This window comes from Carassius gibelio, chromosome A5 (genome assembly GCF_023724105.1).
Source record: "Carassius gibelio isolate Cgi1373 ecotype wild population from Czech Republic chromosome A5, carGib1.2-hapl.c, whole genome shotgun sequence".
In the NCBI taxonomy this organism is placed as follows: domain Eukaryota; kingdom Metazoa; phylum Chordata; class Actinopteri; order Cypriniformes; family Cyprinidae; genus Carassius; species Carassius gibelio.
This window is the reverse complement of record NC_068375.1, coordinates 22,246,907-22,266,584: the sequence shown is the minus strand read 5'-3', so window position 1 is coordinate 22,266,584 and position 19,678 is coordinate 22,246,907. Positions and strand designations below refer to the sequence as shown.

At 36.0% G+C, this 19,678-nt stretch overlaps 1 protein-coding gene across 3 annotated transcripts in view; it reads left to right on the top strand.

The window, feature by feature from the left end:
- Positions 1–19,678, top strand: part of LOC128003051 (uncharacterized) — a 52,701-nt gene that overhangs the window by 14,283 nt on the left and 18,740 nt on the right. Inside the window, exon 2 of one of the 3 annotated variants that reach the window (XR_008175787.1) lies at positions 1,972–3,691. The exons of 1 other annotated variant lie outside the window; for it this stretch is intronic. The gene's annotated coding sequence lies outside the window, so the exon portion shown is untranslated. Of the gene's footprint in view, positions 1–1,614; positions 1,722–1,971; positions 3,692–19,678 lie in introns of those variants that run through there. One more of the 3 variants, XR_008175793.1, reaches the window with a different exon arrangement.

The following is a 19,678-nucleotide window of genomic DNA, read 5'->3' as shown; positions in this document are numbered from 1 at the left end:
CAGGCATAAGATGTCCGATCTTCCCCAAACTTCACATGTGTGATAAGAGTCCTGGCCTGAACAGATCTTCAGGCCAATATTCCACCGGGTGTGGCAGAATGGCTCTATAGCGCCACCTATACACTTTCAACGGAGTGCGCCTCGAGCTATGTTTCACGTACATGTACAAAAATTGGTACACACATGTAACACTCCAATACCTACAAAAAAGTCTCTTGGTACGAAATCCGGATCCCAACAGGAAGTCGGTTATTTTGAATTTTCCCTTCAAAATTGCTTTTGTTTTTGCCATTTTCAGGGGTTGTACTTTAACGAACTCCTCCTAGAGATTTATTCAGATCAACACCAAACTTGGTCAGTGTAATCTAAAGCCCTTTGCGATAATAAATTGCGAAGGACTTGAGGTTGCGTTAAAGGGCGGGTCCATGGCGGCCTGACAAATTTCGATGTTTCGCCATGAAAAAGGAAGTTGCTGTAACTCAGACATACAATGTCCAATCTGCCCCAAACTTCACATGTTGGATAAGACTCTTGACCTGAACAGATCTACATGCCAATATTCAGTTATAGTAATAGCGCCACCTATTGGCAACAGGAAGTTACATATTTTACACTGCGACAAACTACTCCTAGAAATTTTATGACATCAATGTCTTTTTTGTGGTCAGTCTAATCTAAAGACCTGTGTGATGTTTAGTTGTGAAGATCTTGAGTTTTTGTTAAAAGGTGTGTCCATGGCGCCATGATGAAGTTCAATGTCTCGCCATGGGAATAAAAGATGTTATAACTCAGGCATAAAATGTCCGATCTTGCCCAAACTTCACTTGTGTGATAAGGGTCCTGGCCTGGACAGATCTGAAGGCCAATATTCCATCGAGTGTGGCAAAATGGCTCAATAGCGCCACCTATACACTTTCAACAGAGTGCGTGTACACTTTAAACGGAGTGCGCCTTGAGCTATGTTTCACGTACATGTACAAAAATCGGTACACATATGTAACACACCAATATCTATGAAAAAGTCTCTTGGTACGAAGTCCGAATCCCAACAGGAAGTCAGTTATTTGGAATATTCTCTGCAAAATTAGTGTTGTTTTGGCCATTTTCAGGGGTTGTACTTTAACGAACTCCTCCTAGATATTTATTCAGATCAACACCAAACTTGGTCAGTGTAATCTAAAGCCTTTTGCGATCTTAAATTGCGAAGATCTTGAGGTTTCGTTAAAGGGCGTGTCCATGGCGGCCTGACAAATTTCATTGTTTCGCCATGAAATAGGATGTTGTTGTAACTCAGGCATAAAATGTCCAATCCTCCCCAAACCTCAGATGTTCGATAAAAGTCCTGCCCTGAACACATCTGAAGGCCAATATTCCATTATAATGATAGCGCCACCTGCTGGCAACAGGAAGATTGGCACATATATGGAATAAACATTGATATATTCTACTTATATTTATGAGTTTAAACGCATATTTCTCACCGTTCACCTATTAACTAAAACCACTCGCTGCCGGTGAGCCCGGGTGCGAGGGCCCGTTCATCGCTGCTTGCAGCTTTAATTTTGTTTTGTTCTTCTTTTACCTATCCTTCTCCTTCCCCTCTTTCCTGAGTAGGTGAAACGCCTAGACACCCTGCGAGGGTCGAAGGTCTGATATTAGGATTGACTCGCAACACCTAATATCCGCCAGCCACTCTAAATTGTATGGAAGCCAGAGAGCTCCATGCATGATAGGTCAATTCATTGAATTGAAAATGAAATTACTAGAAAACTAATGGTAAACATTTAAAGTAAGACAACCTAGAAGAACCAAACAAAGTTAACCACAAATTTGATTGATGAATCAAAATAAAAACAATTTCCAAGACGATCTAAACTATCCTCAATGTGCTAAACTACATTGACTAATTGAACTCAACCACGTGTACCTAAATAACCTGATGCCTGCACCAGTACAGTAACTGTCATGGAGGTGTTGTCTTGCTGTTTGCTGTGTTTGTCTGCTTCTTCTGCCTTTGTTTCTCCAGCGATCGACGATGTCTTCACCTAAACACCTCGCCGATCGAAAGGGGGATATATGTAGCAGAAATGAGTCAAATCAGACAAATCAAAGAGTCTATCAGAGCTGTGTGCACTGAAACATGAGCTGAATTCCTCAGGAAGTCATAAATCAGTTCTAGTGACACAAGAACCAAACAAGATAACCAACCAACCAACTTGTTCACACAACAGCTTTCAACATTAACACCAATAGAACAATTATTGACAATTTTAATTCGAAGAAGAGATTGTCAAATTTATTGTTCTTGATTGAAATGCAACGCTGGACATCACATGTAAACCCAGGAGATCAAGTTAAATACTTGCATTGACTTCCCCCCCCAGCCAGTGAAACCAGACTGAAATTCCTAAGGGGGAAGGGCTTTAAACCTTTGTCTTCACAGAAAAGTCCTTTGCCAGAGAATGGCAAAGAAACCCTTTTTATACATTATATATGGACCAGAATGAACTCAAAAAAGACTTATGAATGAATCATTCCATTGCTTAACTCCATATTCATTTATGTGTAACCCACACATTTGACTATCATGTATAATCACTTATTGTGTATGTCTTTTGATAACTATAGGATACCTAGTCATGTCTAGTATTCAAATAATCGCATTTTCTTGCTTGATATTGTCCTGACAATCATTTATTTGTAAAATATATCATAATCATGTTATAGGAATCATGTCCAAAATTAGACCCTGTGAGGCAAGAACCACATGCTTGGTAAGATAAACAAATGATTTATGATACCCAAGACTCAAGAACATATCTGATTGGTCAAGGCAACATTTGAGGGGTGGCCAACAGGAAGTTTTAAATACTTTGGACACGATGTAATTTCGCTTTTTTAGTCATGCCTTGCTTTTAGTCTGCCTGCTGCTATTAGCCATGTCGGCTTTTAGTCGGCTTTTAGTTCTAGTCTAGCTGCTGCTATTAGCCATGTCGGCTTTTAGTTCCAGCCTTGCTCGTGCTATCAGTCATGCCTGCTCTTAGCTTTTAGCTTGTAGCTTTGCTACCTAGCTTTAGCTTGTAGCATCTAGCCATGCGGTAGTCATCATTGTTCTTTGAGCGCGGTTCCAGCGTGCCTGCCTGCTGCTACTATGAGAAGGAACACAACCTAGTCTCGTCAAACTTTATTTCTTTTCTTTTCCGTTTGAAAGTTTCGTGTTCTGAGTTAAGTTTTGTAACGTCCATTCAACTTCAACCAGCGAACACGACTCTGCACTTTCAGCCAACGCCCAACAACCACGGGCTTCCCAAGACGTCACTTCAGAGACTGAACTTCCAGCCAATCAACGACCTCGGGATAGCCCTTTCACCGAGGCTCCTTCTTCACAGGAGATGCAAGTAACTTTACCTCCAGACTGTGACCTTTACTGGTGTATCTAATATAATTTTAACCTCATTGAGGAACTCAATGCGAGCGCTAATTACGTGATTGATGGTTGTTCATGTCTATGCAATTTAACGTATTGCTGTTAACTTGGGATTCCATATTTCCATTCTCTTAAACTCATCTTTCCCTAACTTTCGACCTTCCTGCAACTTGTGTGAATGTGTGTGTGCGTGCGTTTATGTGTTAGATTAGTTTATATGTCTTAGATTTATCTAATAAAGCCTTATTCATATTGAAAAGAGAAGTATCTTGTGTTTTGTGCTTACAAGTTAATGTCTTAAACTGCCGATCTTGTTACTGTGCTAATTGATAGTGTTTTCACTATAGTTTGGGTATGAGTATCCAGCGCAGATTTGATGTTAAACGGCTCGTTCACTGAACCGCAGGCGCGTCTCCGTGAGCAGCCGTGAAACAGTGATTCTGTTCAAATTCCCTTTAAAATCTTAAATGATTCCCTTTGAGCTAAATTGACCTGTTTCCCTTTACAGCGCCAACCAAACGACCCAAGAAGAGTTTGGGAAAAGAGGAGAGAAAGAGCATGGATTAATATCGGTGTTGCATTTTCTAGATTGACAGAGCTTCGTGACAAACTTCATCTAGAAAGAGATGCCGATCTCGCTTGCATTACACTCAACAGGTGAGTTGTTTTATTCGTATCTTCACAGAAAACGTATGCTAATATAACGACCAACAAGATTAGTATTATGGGGCATACACCCCAAACGTGGGTCATTGCGTCTCTAGACCCACGCGAGAACATGTCTGAACAAGCAGAAAATATCCGTCACAACAGATGAGTCCAGAGGAGGCCTGATGAGATACCCGGCTGGATGTGTTGATGTTGGCTGGCATACCTGTCATGGAAAGTTGCAATTGCAGTTAAAAAAAAAGGAGGCTACTGCCACATGAGGCCATATGGTGACATGGTGATGAGACACACACACACACAAACACACACACACACGCACGCACGCACGCACACACACACACACACACACACACAGATTTGAATGACTCTCCAGGTCAGTTTTTCAAGCATTTTGTTGGAGGCATAGTAGATGTAAATAACTGAAGTGAGAACATTAGGTCATGTAGATTGAAGTGTATTTATCTTTCTCTAGATTCAGAACATCCTTTACTTAAACTGTAGACAGAGATTAAAGGAAATATGTAGCAAGCGAGTGAACAGCACATTCAGTTTTTTCTCAGTTACACAAAAATAACATTACTTTAATTCCAATCTCTTGATGTAATTACTTGTGGCTACAGTTTATCTTTTCATACACATGTTCAGAGTGTATCAGACATAATTCATTGAACCATTTCACAATTCCCCTGTAGCAGAACATCTGACTTGATGAAAAGCAGCATTATGAATTATTGGGATGTAATGCTTTACAACCAAAAAAAAAAAAAAAAGAGTATTCCAGCGCAGATGGTACATTCAGCCTTTTAATAATAAAATCTGCTTCTGTGTTATTTAAAAAATTACAATAACCTTTCCACTAATCCCCTGACGTTGGGTCCGCTACACCTGAACAACTGCATCACAATCCTACCCCTTCATAACATATTAGGATTACAGCTCAGATTTTATATTTCAGTTTTGGCCTCCATCTTTCTCATAAATATGTTAGATAAGCATATCTGTTTAAATTAATTCTCTTGATCGCAGGATTACACAGAAACAGTTGATTGTGAAGGCAGACAGTCAAACAGCTGCATAAGAATTTATACATCTGCATCAGATGTAATATTACGTCCATACATTAAAATCCATACAGTATGTGAGTCAGGCAGATGTAATATGTTACAAGATCAGGCCTGCATGTTCATCAGAATGAAAATTCAATCCAAGGATACATGCTATCTAACATACCCATAATGCTTTTACATAAATGTACTTTTCGCAAACAGACCAGTATTTCAGACAGACAGGCAGACAGCTAGATTGCTGAGCAGCTATTACTTCAGTCTGCAATTTCACATGAAATAATTCTAATATACTGATTTGGTGTGCAAGAAATATTATGTATTATAAGTGTTGTATATGCGGCTTAAAATTTTTGTGGAAATCTTAAACATTTACTTTTATCCAACTACTGTGCCAAAGCTCCTTTTACCTTGCATGCTTTGCAAAATATTGTAGCACATGCATGTTGTGGCGATTTCCCTCAAACTTGGCAGATGGTCCTCCTAGTCTCCCCCTCATCCACCAGCATCCCATTTCCCAGAATCTGCTACCTGAGTCTATAGGGAGTACTGCCTAGTGTGTGATGCCCGACTAGCACAGCAGCAAAAAAAAAAAAAAAAAAACAGGCATCTCCGGCCTTGACCTCTCAAAGCAAATCCCATGCATCTGAATCACAGGAGCCAGATCCCTTGTGAAGAGCAAGAAATGTTTTTCTCCCCAAGACTAATGTGAAAATATACCATGCAACTCATTTGCTATGTGTAATTTAGTGGCATGACTTCTAGCGAAACCCATAACACAAAGGCCCTTATGGCGACTGTAGCCTTGCTTAGCACTGATTTAATTATCAAGCTCTTGTTTTTTGAACACTACAAGGGACATTAATTGATAAACTAATAGCTCATGTACAGTATGTCAGTGGCATCTAGCAGGTGAGAAAAAAGTTCACTGCTCATTCCTACCCTGTCAATGTGAGCAATCTAAACAACGTCCAGTTCATTTTAATACAGTTTAATGTGATGTACTCTTAAATGAAATAATATGAAATATATGAAATAAAGTGCAATCTGTACTAGAACAAAACCATAGGCAGAGCAAGCAGGCTGGTCTCCATGGCTCAAGGTTGCTATGCACATTTATAAAGAATACCTGAATTTGAATTGAAATAAAAACGAGGATTTCAAAATTAATTTAACATTTAAAATTAATAAGGAACTGGAATTCAAATTTATTTAAATAATAATAAAAAAAGCATAACTATGCAAAATGCTTAAAGTAGGAAGATTAACATATATTTCAGAGATACAGAAATATAAAAACTTTTGAAAGACAAACAGACAGATGCATTGACAGATGGGTAAATAGTTGTTGGGATGGACTGATGAACAGACAGATAGACAGTCAGTCAGACTGAGATGAATAGGTAGATATATTTGGTCCAAGAAATCAAATATATAATAAAATATATACATACTAAGCAGGTAAATGAAAACCTTGTGTAGCTTAGGGCAAAGTCAAGGAAGCATGGCATTAAATCATCCTCAGAAAAGATAACATGGCCTTCTATTTCATTTGAATAGCCTTACACACAGTCATTCTCGCACTCTTCAACGGAAATATGGATCTCACGGCACTCTGAGTTTTAGACCTTCACTGTTTGCTGATATAAATCTTACGGATAATTTTAATTACCCAACTGGATTCTTATTATACAGAATGTATTAAAATTGCTCCAAGCCTGTGAAACTCCATTAGACAGAGTGTTACGTGAAGAGGAGACATTATGTGAACACAATGTGTGAAATGCTTTTACAGTATGTCAACTATTTAATTTAATATTAAGTAAATTGATGTATTGTAACAATAGCACCTACCCCACATTTAAATTCAGGCCTCCACACAAATAAATTCCATATTTCTTCCTGTACCTGATTTCCCTGTATAGACTAAAGTTGGGAGGCCTGAAACAGTAGCATGTGCTCTGGCTGTGGTCCATGCTAATCTGTGGACCAGTGGCAAAAAGCTAAGTCTGAAAATAGCCTGGCAGAATCCGCAGTCCCACATGAAGAAATGTCCTGCTAAGTGATCGCTATTAGCAAAGTGAAAAGGACAATGCTGAATGCAAAGCTAAAATGAGCCTCTTTTGGATTCAAATGTGTCCCAAATGTCCAATTGTTATGAGACTGCGTATGGATCTAGCACAGCATGTATTTTATTGATGGTTTAAACTTCATAAACTTCATTTTAGCTTAAATTAAATCCATATACAGTAGTATTATTTTCTGGACACTGATTTTTAGACTGTGGAACTGACCTTACAAAATCCATCTTCTAAATGTTTTCACAGTTCCGAGGAGTCACAGCATAATAATCCCTTTCATGTATTTTATAAATATGTTGATATTTGTGTTTAACCCTCTGAGGTTTAAGGGTATTTTAAGTTTTGTCATGCCCTCAAATTTGTGCTTTTTTCAGTTTCTTATAAATATCTAAAGGTCTAAAGCCTAATCTCACTGTAAACAGCACAAACTGGGCTATAATAATATGTGAGCAGCATGTATGTACATGATTGTGTTTTTGAGAAAAAAAAAATATTATGTGTGGTTAGTGAAAAACTACAAATGTTAAATCACTTGAATAAGGCAATAAAACACATAAAGAACACTGGTTACCGGGACTTTTAGAATTTTTCTTTCAAAATCATCTTGTTTACTCACTCACAGAAAATAATTAAATTATTGATTTAAATTTTCTAAGATGCTTTTTGTTGGTAAAAGTCATATGTGAGTAGGCGTCAACTATCATGAATATCATTGTGATTTACACCTGAGAATATATAGGTGAATATATATATATATATATATATATTGTTATAATAATTATTATTATTATTATTATTTATTGTCGAAAAGAGCTGAAATTATTTTTTCAGTTTTTTTTGTTGGGGGGGGGGGTAAATTGAAAGAACAGCGTTGTTTGTTACATTTGTTACATTTACATTTATTTGTTACACTTACATTATATACATCAAGATTTTGAATGTTATAGAACTGAATACTGTTATTGAAACTTCATAATATTTCACTTGATCAACATTTAGTCAGGAATTATAGTTTGGAAAAAGTCTTAACTGGTAAAATGTTTACATGTTATGTGAAAACTAGTACAAGTATATATATATATATATATATATATATATATATATATATATATATATATATATATATATATATATATATATATACTTGTACTAGTTTTCACATAACATGTAAACATTTTACCAGTTAAGACTTTTTCCAAACTATAATACTCATGTTTATCATGAATAAAGCGCTTCATTCTTTTTTTTCTGAGGAAATCCAAATCCTGAGGTAATACACATCACATCTTTTGGGGTGAATTATGTCTTATTTCTCTTATCGTGGAGCAAACAGTAAAGTGTTGTGTGGGCATATTCAAGCCACACTTTTCAGTCAAACATTACAATCTGATTAGAAGATAATGAAGGGAGACGTGAAAAACAGACATTGCGTTGTTTTCATATGGATTACTTTATCATAGAAATATTTGTTTTTGGCAGCACTTGTTTAGTTTAAAAGTATCTCTCTCATGTCTCTTCGTTGAGTATTCACTAAGTTACAGTTCATTTTAATGATGCGTTTGTAAATGAAGATCAGCGGAGATCAAGGCTGCAGTTAGCACACCTTTCTTTGTTATCTTTATTTTATAAATGCACAAAGTTTTGTTGTTATTTGTCGTTAGACCCTTTACAGGTTGGATTGATGTATTGCTCTTATCTGTACGATCAAAACTAAAAGTGTCATTTAAGTTCTTTTCGGGGGTTATCAGGAGAAAATGCCTCATAACGCGGATACGTGTTAATCGACTCGTAAGCACACCATTATTCCACCCAGATTTCTTCAATCTTCTTTCAGTCTAATTCTGTTTCAATCTATTCCTGATCTGAAGTGGCATTAAGATTGTTTAAATCATGTTTAATATCTGGTTGATTTTGGTGCAAAAATTCTAAGTGCTCATAACAGGGCTTTAGATATTAAGTGAAATATTTTAATGCGACTCCAATTTTGTGAGTCAAAAATAACAACATCTTGATCTTTAAGTTATCTGAATGAACTTGACCCACATGTACAGTAAAATTCCAAAAGCACATGATTGTTGTTTTTATTTTTTATTTTTTATAATATATTTTCATAATAAGGAATGTGTGAAAATGTACCATAACAGTATTCCTACACATAAACAATTATTTAGCATGGATGATAATATTTATTATGCAATATCTTTACAAAATACAGAGATGAAAGCCACACTTAGTATCATATGCAGTTGTTTTTTGCTTCCTGTTTCAGACAACAGTCAACTGTGATTTTTTATTTATTTATTTTTTATCTAATCTACCTGTCAGGCCTGCAAAAGCAGTATCTATAGTTCATACACACATTATTAATTGCATCTCGCAAAATTAGCTTCATTTAATCATTCAGTTCCTGAACTGAACCCAAATGTGGCTAACGTGATTCAAACGCCTGTTGTGAAGAAGCACAACAGCTCTCCTACTTTTCCAATCTGCCATGTCTGTTTACTCCCACATCGGGAACATGATGAGGTCAGTGAAGACTTTTCGTATAGGACGTCCTCACAGGCTTTGACTCTCCATTGTTCTGAAATAAAACTCATAAGAGTGCGACATACTGAAAAGGGGCTCAAGAAAATTTGAACATTTTCATTGGACGGATTAGACACAGAGTAGACAGATGTTTAGAGGGCTTTGTAATATTTAAATAAAAATATAAATAAACAGACCAACACATGGTGTGTGGTAATGGGGGATTTTCCTCAAGGGCCCTGAGGCTGTCGCTGTAAAGGAGATTAGATCACAGAAAAGGAGAGGCCTCATCAGCAGGTTTACACATATGATAATCAAGTGAAAATATATGAGATTCTCATAGACTTTGTGAATTATGTATAATCAGATAAGGTGTATAATGGGGCAGCATTATTTCTGCAGCATATGGTGCAGTATATGCTTTAGTATATTCCCTGCGGAAGCTTGGTATTAAGAACAATGTGCAATGCTTCGTTTAAACAGTCCTGCTTAAGCTCTCATCTGTGTAAGCTTGCACTTCCCTCCTCCTTACGTAAAAATGTTTATTTAGGTTAATTTCCCCTTATTCACAGAATGGGCTTTTAAATACCGGGGCGTGGAATATTCTGCTCTGGCAGATGTCAGCAAATCCAAACAAGGATTGAGAATGTATATTTACTTAAAAACCTGCTGTAGTCTACTGTGGCATTGCAATGCCCTTTCTTTTCACAGCATGATATATAGTTCCAATCACCACTCAAAAATTCACATTAAATCAATATTTCAGCTTCAGTACAAGTCAAGCTAAAACAACATTTGTGACATAATCATAATAACTACTTCTTTTTGGTCTTCTTCTTAAATAAAAACAATAAAAATAAAATATTGTTACAGCGAGGCAATGTAAACAATGTTAACATAATTTTATTAAATTTAGCATAACAAGATTTTAACCTTTTCTGTGTACAGTTATTGACACTTAAAAAAAAAAACATATACAGCATAAACGAATAACCATAAAGAAGTGACAAAAATTATTTAAAATGACTCTGTTTAAAAACGTTTTAATAGAATAATTCATGTAAGTGCTTCTATTCAATTACAAGCTTTTTCTGCTTTTAAATCCTCCACAAATTGCCCCGTTTACTTCCACTGTAAGTGCATCGTAACCTCCATTTCTTCTTTTTCTTTTAAAAAAGAACAAAGGAAGGGTCAAACTCATTTTTTGTGGTAATCAACATTATGTCACCAATGATGTCGACAGAGCTGGACTTGCATTAAGACAAAGTGGCACAGTAATTTGAATGTGAACAACAGATTGCATACTCCTACTGTCACTCACACCAGACCAATTCAACAGTTGTGATAAACACTCATCTTGAGAGTGAATATGAATATTGACTAACAAACTGTTGGCTGACTGGGGATTAGCATTGATAAAATAAATCCATTCTTCCTAAAAAACAAACCAGTAAACTATAAACAAAGGCCAAAGCAAACAGTAAGTATATTAGCAGCTTTAATTATAGATGAAGCTCATTTCTGCTTTATGTGGGGGCCAGGAAGTCAGGCACATTTCATTTGTAACCATAATGACATAAACATCAATCTGTTTCAACTGCTGCTTAAACGACTGTGTAACCTTTATGGTCCTGTTAAAAAAAGATATATACTGTAACTTCTATAAAATAAAGAGCTTCCATAACAACATGAATTGCATAACTTTTCTTGAGCTGCCTTGCCATAGCTTTTATGTTGGGTCAAACATATGAACGCACATCCTCAGAAAAAAAATAAAAAGCTACCAGCATTCTGAAGAGAGGCATTAAATTAATCTGTGAAATTTTAATAGATTCCAAAATCACCGTGAACAACAACAGATTGAGACCCATAAAAGCAGTATAAAGCGTTTACTACCTACTGACATTCTGGCACAATGAAAATATTTTACAGTGCTTCCCCTTTATGGACCTCCATCCACTATAAGTTATATTATGCAAATAACATCATCATCAGGGATGGCATTAACAGTCTTAACTTAACAGGTTCTGTGAAAAGCGGGTTAGTTTCCTGCATGTGTCCTGGAAAAAAAATTCTATTTGCCACCATATTTAATGCTTCATTTTTGTTATCGTGCAAGCATATGCTGAAATAGCTACCGATGATGGAGCTAACTGCTGGGGATAGTGATCATCATGACTTTTAATCTATATTTGAAAAATAGAATTGGAATCATTCAGTTCCTGAACTGAACCCAAATGTGGCTAACGTGATTCAAACGCCTGTTGTGAAGAAGCACAACAGCTCTCCTACTTTTCCAATCTGCCATGTCTGTTTACTCCCACATCGGGAACATGATGAGGTCAGTGAAGACTTTTCGTATAGGACGTCCTCACAGGCTTTGACTCTCCATTGTTCTGAAATAAAACTCATAAGAGTGCGACATACTGAAAAGGGGCTCAAGAAAATTTGAACATTTTCATTGGACGGATTAGACACAGAGTAGACAGATGTTTAGAGGGCTTTGTAATATTTAAATAAAAATATAAATAAACAGACCAACACATGGTGTGTGGTAATGGGGGATTTTCCTCAAGGGCCCTGAGGCTGTCGCTGTAAAGGAGATTAGATCACAGAAAAGGAGAGGCCTCATCAGCAGGTTTACACATATGATAATCAAGTGAAAATATATGAGATTCTCATAGACTTTGTGAATTATGTATAATCAGATAAGGTGTATAATGGGGCAGCATTATTTCTGCAGCATATGGTGCAGTATATGCTTTAGTATATTCCCTGCGGAAGCTTGGTATTAAGAACAATGTGCAATGCTTCGTTTAAACAGTCCTGCTTAAGCTCTCATCTGTGTAAGCTTGCACTTCCCTCCTCCTTACGTAAAAATGTTTATTTAGGTTAATTTCCCCTTATTCACAGAATGGGCTTTTAAATACCGGGGCGTGGAATATTCTGCTCTGGCAGATGTCAGCAAATCCAAACAAGGATTGAGAATGTATATTTACTTAAAAACCTGCTGTAGTCTACTGTGGCATTGCAATGCCCTTTCTTTTCACAGCATGATATATAGTTCCAATCACCACTCAAAAATTCACATTAAATCAATATTTCAGCTTCAGTACAAGTCAAGCTAAAACAACATTTGTGACATAATCATAATAACTACTTCTTTTTGGTCTTCTTCTTAAATAAAAACAATAAAAATAAAATATTGTTACAGCGAGGCAATGTAAACAATGTTAACATAATTTTATTAAATTTAGCATAACAAGATTTTAACCTTTTCTGTGTACAGTTATTGACACTTAAAAAAAAAAACATATACAGCATAAACGAATAACCATAAAGAAGTGACAAAAATTATTTAAAATGACTCTGTTTAAAAACGTTTTAATAGAATAATTCATGTAAGTGCTTCTATTCAATTACAAGCTTTTTCTGCTTTTAAATCCTCCACAAATTGCCCCGTTTACTTCCACTGTAAGTGCATCGTAACCTCCATTTCTTCTTTTTCTTTTAAAAAAGAACAAAGGAAGGGTCAAACTCATTTTTTGTGGTAATCAACATTATGTCACCAATGATGTCGACAGAGCTGGACTTGCATTAAGACAAAGTGGCACAGTAATTTGAATGTGAACAACAGATTGCATACTCCTACTGTCACTCACACCAGACCAATTCAACAGTTGTGATAAACACTCATCTTGAGAGTGAATATGAATATTGACTAACAAACTGTTGGCTGACTGGGGATTAGCATTGATAAAATAAATCCATTCTTCCTAAAAAACAAACCAGTAAACTATAAACAAAGGCCAAAGCAAACAGTAAGTATATTAGCAGCTTTAATTATAGATGAAGCTCATTTCTGCTTTATGTGGGGGCCAGGAAGTCAGGCACATTTCATTTGTAACCATAATGACATAAACATCAATCTGTTTCAACTGCTGCTTAAACGACTGTGTAACCTTTATGGTCCTGTTAAAAAAAGATATATACTGTAACTTCTATAAAATAAAGAGCTTCCATAACAACATGAATTGCATAACTTTTCTTGAGCTGCCTTGCCATAGCTTTTATGTTGGGTCAAACATATGAACGCACATCCTCAGAAAAAAAATAAAAAGCTACCAGCATTCTGAAGAGAGGCATTAAATTAATCTGTGAAATTTTAATAGATTCCAAAATCACCGTGAACAACAACAGATTGAGACCCATAAAAGCAGTATAAAGCGTTTACTACCTACTGACATTCTGGCACAATGAAAATATTTTACAGTGCTTCCCCTTTATGGACCTCCATCCACTATAAGTTATATTATGCAAATAACATCATCATCAGGGATGGCATTAACAGTCTTAACTTAACAGGTTCTGTGAAAAGCGGGTTAGTTTCCTGCATGTGTCCTGGAAAAAAAATTCTATTTGCCACCATATTTAATGCTTCATTTTTGTTATCGTGCAAGCATATGCTGAAATAGCTACCGATGATGGAGCTAACTGCTGGGGATAGTGATCATCATGACTTTTAATCTATATTTGAAAAATAGAATTGGACAAATAATTTGTGAATTTAGTCAAGGGCTCTGCTTGGAAAGGTTATGCCTCTGTGAGGAAAAAACTAGCAGCAAACTGCAAACAAAGTTTGCCCGACAGCAGCAAGCAGTGAATATGCAAAGCTCTCTTGTTTTTTGTTCAGGCTTTCAAAACAAAAACAGGAAATTGTTTGGAAAACTTTTGCCTTGTAGGAGCATCACTGGGCAGTGTTGCAGACTGCTTAGGTTTGCAAAAATATTTGATGCCTCTGTTTTAGTGCAGCATATGCCAAAATATGCAAAATATGCAAAAGGGTATTGTTTTTAGAGCCCTTTTATGGTGATGTCATTAAGGAAATACGCACACACACACACACACACACACACACACACAAATAGAAGAAACAAAAGAAAAACGCAGTGCAATCCAGACTAATTTGTGACTCATAGTCCAGATGCCTTTGATATAGCCTGATACTAAAATATATTAGAACAATGCCAAGTGGATGGAGACATGAAAATCAAAAAGATAAAACAAAAGATACAGGCATTTGCATGGACTGTACATTATCTCACTTTTCCACATTTTTATTGCCAGAACTGTATTATGTAATTCATGCAATTATTTTTATGTAAAATGTAATGTAACTATTGCAAGACATTACAGTATTGTATTTGCCTCACAACTGAAAGTGAAATTTAAAGGAATAGTGCACCCCAAATTTTTAATGTGCTGAAAAGCAAATTGAGTTTATTTTATTTATCTATAATATTTGAGAGGATAACAGGGATGTCCTTCTTCAATTAAGAAAACCTCAAATCTCTTAAGATGAAGTAACAAACTCATCTACATCTTGGATGGCTTGAGGTTGAGTAAATGTTTCATTTCACACAGAATTTCATTTGGACACTGCAATGAATGAGACATGACGTCTACGCTCTGTGGTGTCTTTAAAATGCAAAAATTCAACATATAACAAATAATAATAAATCCAACATGTAAGAATATACAAACTACTCCACTTTTCTCCAAATGCTGCAAACCTGCAGCTTTAGAGGTTGTGTTTGTTTAATTGAGCTTAGAGGTCAGTTGTGACATTCTATTGGTCACACATCTTTATGTGACGTGAATCTGTAGGTCAGAGTTCACCAAACTTGAACTTCAGAATGCAGTGAAATGCAGATTTCTTCATATGAGCTTGCATTTTCCTATGTCCTTATTTGAATGTGTATGAATGGAAATCAATATAGAAGGAAAAGTGTACAGTGTGGCAGCCCCTAGGACAGATTTGGCAATGTCAGTCCTACAGTGCAGAGTTCATCTATAACCCTTATCAAACACATCTGAACAAGCTAATTAAGGTCTTCAGGATTGCTAAGGCCACAGACAAGTGCTTTTTTTTCAGGGTTGCAGCTAAACTCTGCAGGACATTGGCACTCCAGGACCGACTTTGCCTACCCCTGCCCTAGGAGGATGTGCCAACAAAAGACAGGTGGAAATATTGGTGGGACTTACGAGGGCTCATATGGACACTAAGGCGGTTTTGACGGATTTATTCAATGCACTGTCACGCCAGGATGATTGGACATAATTACAGAAATATCAGCATGATCGGCTGACACAGATTTATCTGACATCTGTCTGTGGCATATTAAGAGAGCATAACATTTCTTATTTTAGAAGAGCTAAGACTTTGTGGAAAACATAAATGGGTATTTAATGACACTGTAATCAATACCTGTTTATTATTAGTTTCTGTAAAGATTAAATATTCCAAATGACCAATTAAGTTTGATAATGTGGTTGACCTGTCATGATGATTAATGTAAAAGAGCTAATCTGATGCAGTTGTCAATATGACTCTTTTCTAGCATGAGCTGTCATAAGCTGTTTGTCTAGACTTGGTATCCTTTATTAAAACCAATATCAATGAATTTTCACAAGATGGATTATTTACTTCAGGATATAACTGCATCGCTTATAACAGCTAGTTTGGGATTAAGAAAATGAATTTCATCTTGCAGCAGTGGACAGTTTATATACAATTACTGATAAATCAGACAAGGAGGTAAAAAAATAAATGAAATATAAAAATAAGGAAAGCTGGAATACTTTGATTCAACCTTCATCTGACAGGCTCAGATATTGTCTTTTAGCTAAATCCTGTCTTCATTTCATCTTGGAGATCTGAGCAAAATGCTGAAACATATGGCCCTAAATTACTGGCAATAACATGGTAACATAAGTCATTCAGATTAACAGACCAGCTTGCATCATTTTTTTTTCTTCCTTTTCTTTTCAAGCTGTATTCATACATGATTAAATGTCAGATTTTCACTATCCTGTCTTAATGGAAAGTCTTCAGCCCCTTGGGAATTTCCTGTTAAATTATGCTTAAACTTATCAAATGAATACATCTGCCCCTTTGATACTACATGTATTCCTTTAAGATTGAAGATTACATGACATTATGTTAAAATGCTTACATTGTATTTAAACTTGTATGTTTAAACTTGTAGACTATATTGTATCATACTGCAGAATAGGAGGGCATGATATAAAATATGCAAACAAGAAAAGAAAAGTCATTCAGTAAATACTGTGGCACATTTAACATTCAACTTAAAATTTTTAGTAATGAAACTAGTTAACGCTGCTGGCCAAAAACAAACATTATGCAAGTATGTGAAAACAGACTCGAGCTCGTAGTGTCAGCGACAAAAATGGGCAAAAAGGCTGGAGCTGGTTCCTGAAGCCACACCCACCTTTTTGTCAATTTTCTATTATCCAGGAGAGTCGCATGGTGACGCGCTGCCAAGATGGCGACGGCCCGCTCTGCACACTTTGAGCTTCAAAAACGCTCTTCAGGAGTCTACGGGTGACGTCATGGACACTACGTCCATGTTTTTATACAGTCTATGGTTGCGACCCATGAACGCGTACTGAACAGTCTCACAGTTTGACAGGTCTGTCATTGGAAAGCATCAAGTGCTGTAATGAATTATTAAAAAGAGTAGGTGTGCTGTGTTCGACTTCATGTTTCGCTGCAGACGCTCTCGCGGTGTTTGCATACTTTATGACAGATGAAATGAATTAAATGCAATTTCAGAGATGTTTTCATGAAGCAACAGAAACACTTTTCATGTAGCCTACTGCTTAATATATCTTTTGTACAAGAATTATTAATTATATATTAATATATAAATTCTGAACACATTGGTTTGTAGTGCAAACAGTCTTACCATTTACTGCACATTGTTATTCTTCTCATTATTTTCCTACAGCAGCTAATGAACCGAAAGTCTCGCACATTCACGTAAAACTTCTTATTCTGTGTTGAAAAAGGTGGATACGTAGATGCCTTGTTTAACAACTGTTTCTATGGGCTGCTATATGTAAGCCATCCACCATATTCGAGGGGTCAACTTGAAGTCATTGTTGTTGTGTAGACCTAACTAACAACATGCCAAAGCCACTAGAAGGCAAACCTGCACCCTTTAGCCAAAAAAATGCAATGGCTAATGCTAACGTTTCCGCTGAGACAGTACGTGGGAAAGGAGACCAAAGGCCATTTTGTTGAATGGATGTTATTTGGAGGAAAGGTTTTACTATGCTGAATATACAGCTTTTTAGAAAAAACAGCTGATCATTAAATGAATAGACAGCCTATTGGCTAATCTTCAACATGTTTTACACTAAAAATACTTTTAGATTTAAGTGATTTAAGAATTTACACTGACAAAAATGCTGTTTTAAAAGAGAAGTCACTAACTTTTTGCGATAGGTGGGATTCAGTTTATGGCATTTCTTCTTCATTCCTATGGTATCCATCAACGGCGACTGAGTGTTGTGCAACTCATGACTTCAGGGCTGTAATATGATTGGTTATTATGGCACACGTGAACCAAGTTGATTGTTACACTTTTTCTTCAATAGATAGTAATACAGACCCTCTCATCTCCCTATAGTAAGACAATCTCTGACCATACATCAAGGTGAGTGTGTTAGCTAACACAAAATTGATTTTAAATCCCGGCGGTTTTTACAACCATTGGCTGTGCAGGATTGTGTCATCTTCAAATAGGTCTAGCCTAAAAAAGCTTTTTTTAATGCTATTTGAGCAAAAGAAACAATATTTATGAGACAGTTGTTGTCAGGTTTCATTGGTGATTTCAAAAATGAAATCTTTTTTTCCCATATGCTCACAGAGGCATTTTTTTTTAATTAAAAATAAACAGTGCAATATTGTGAAATATGTCAATTAAAAATAACTATTTGAATGTTTTAACATATACTGTATTCCTGTGATCAAAGCTGAATTTTCAGCATCATTACTCACTGTCACATGATCATTCAGAAAAATAATCAAATATGCTGATTTGCTGCTTTGTAACCTTTTCAGATTATTTTAATGCTGAAAACAGTTGTGTTGCTTCATATTTTTGAAGAAACACATTTTTTCATGATTCTGTTATGAATATACATGCACCTTTGTCAGATATGACATTGATTGCAAAATTTAATGATTTAAAATATTGTTATTAACATAGTACTACTTAACTAGCTTACTTGCTGTCTAAACTTGTTCAGTTTCATTACCCACCTTTGTACTGATGAATCTGAGGGTGACATATGCCTCGTCATTATTTTCTTGTGTTTTCACCACTGCCCGCGAAAGCAACACCACAACAGCTGATGTCTACTGGACTCGACAAAGTTAATATTGCATATCCAACTCTCTTTTGTTCCCCAGGAAACAATACTAAGGAATACTAAATATCTTAAGTCATTTTGCTTATCTAGTAAAAGTATCTTGATTTAAGGAACTGTTGATATTTTGACTAGAAAAAATAAAATAATACTTAGTAAGATAAGCCATTTTTTTTCAGTGTACCATCAGAAGTTTTTATGAGAGATCAGATTTGAGCTTACAAATGCATTTCAGTCGAGTTATTTTTGGTTTAATTTATCTGTGAGTCAATTAATTATGTCGTAAAAGGCCACCATAAACTGTGTGCTGAAGTTAATGAGTCTGACATTATCACATCATTACACCAGCTGGCATAATGGAGCATGTGTTGTTTGTCATAATATGCCGTGCCATGCTTAGCAGTTATTGGCTGTTTACATTAGCGACTTTCTGAAGAACTTCAGAACCGTGAATTTGCATTTCTCAGCAAAGTCTTCATGAGTCAGATTTTGTGCTGTAGTCATTTAAGTCATTTAACATTTCTATCGAAAAACAGTTGCCTAATATAAAACGATTAGCTACTTCCACCTTACCACGCTCTTTCAGCTTGTCCCCCTCAATGTCTATGGCGGTTACAGCCATGCTGTGAAATATCAATTACAGCGGACCAATTTGGAGTAGATGTCACAGT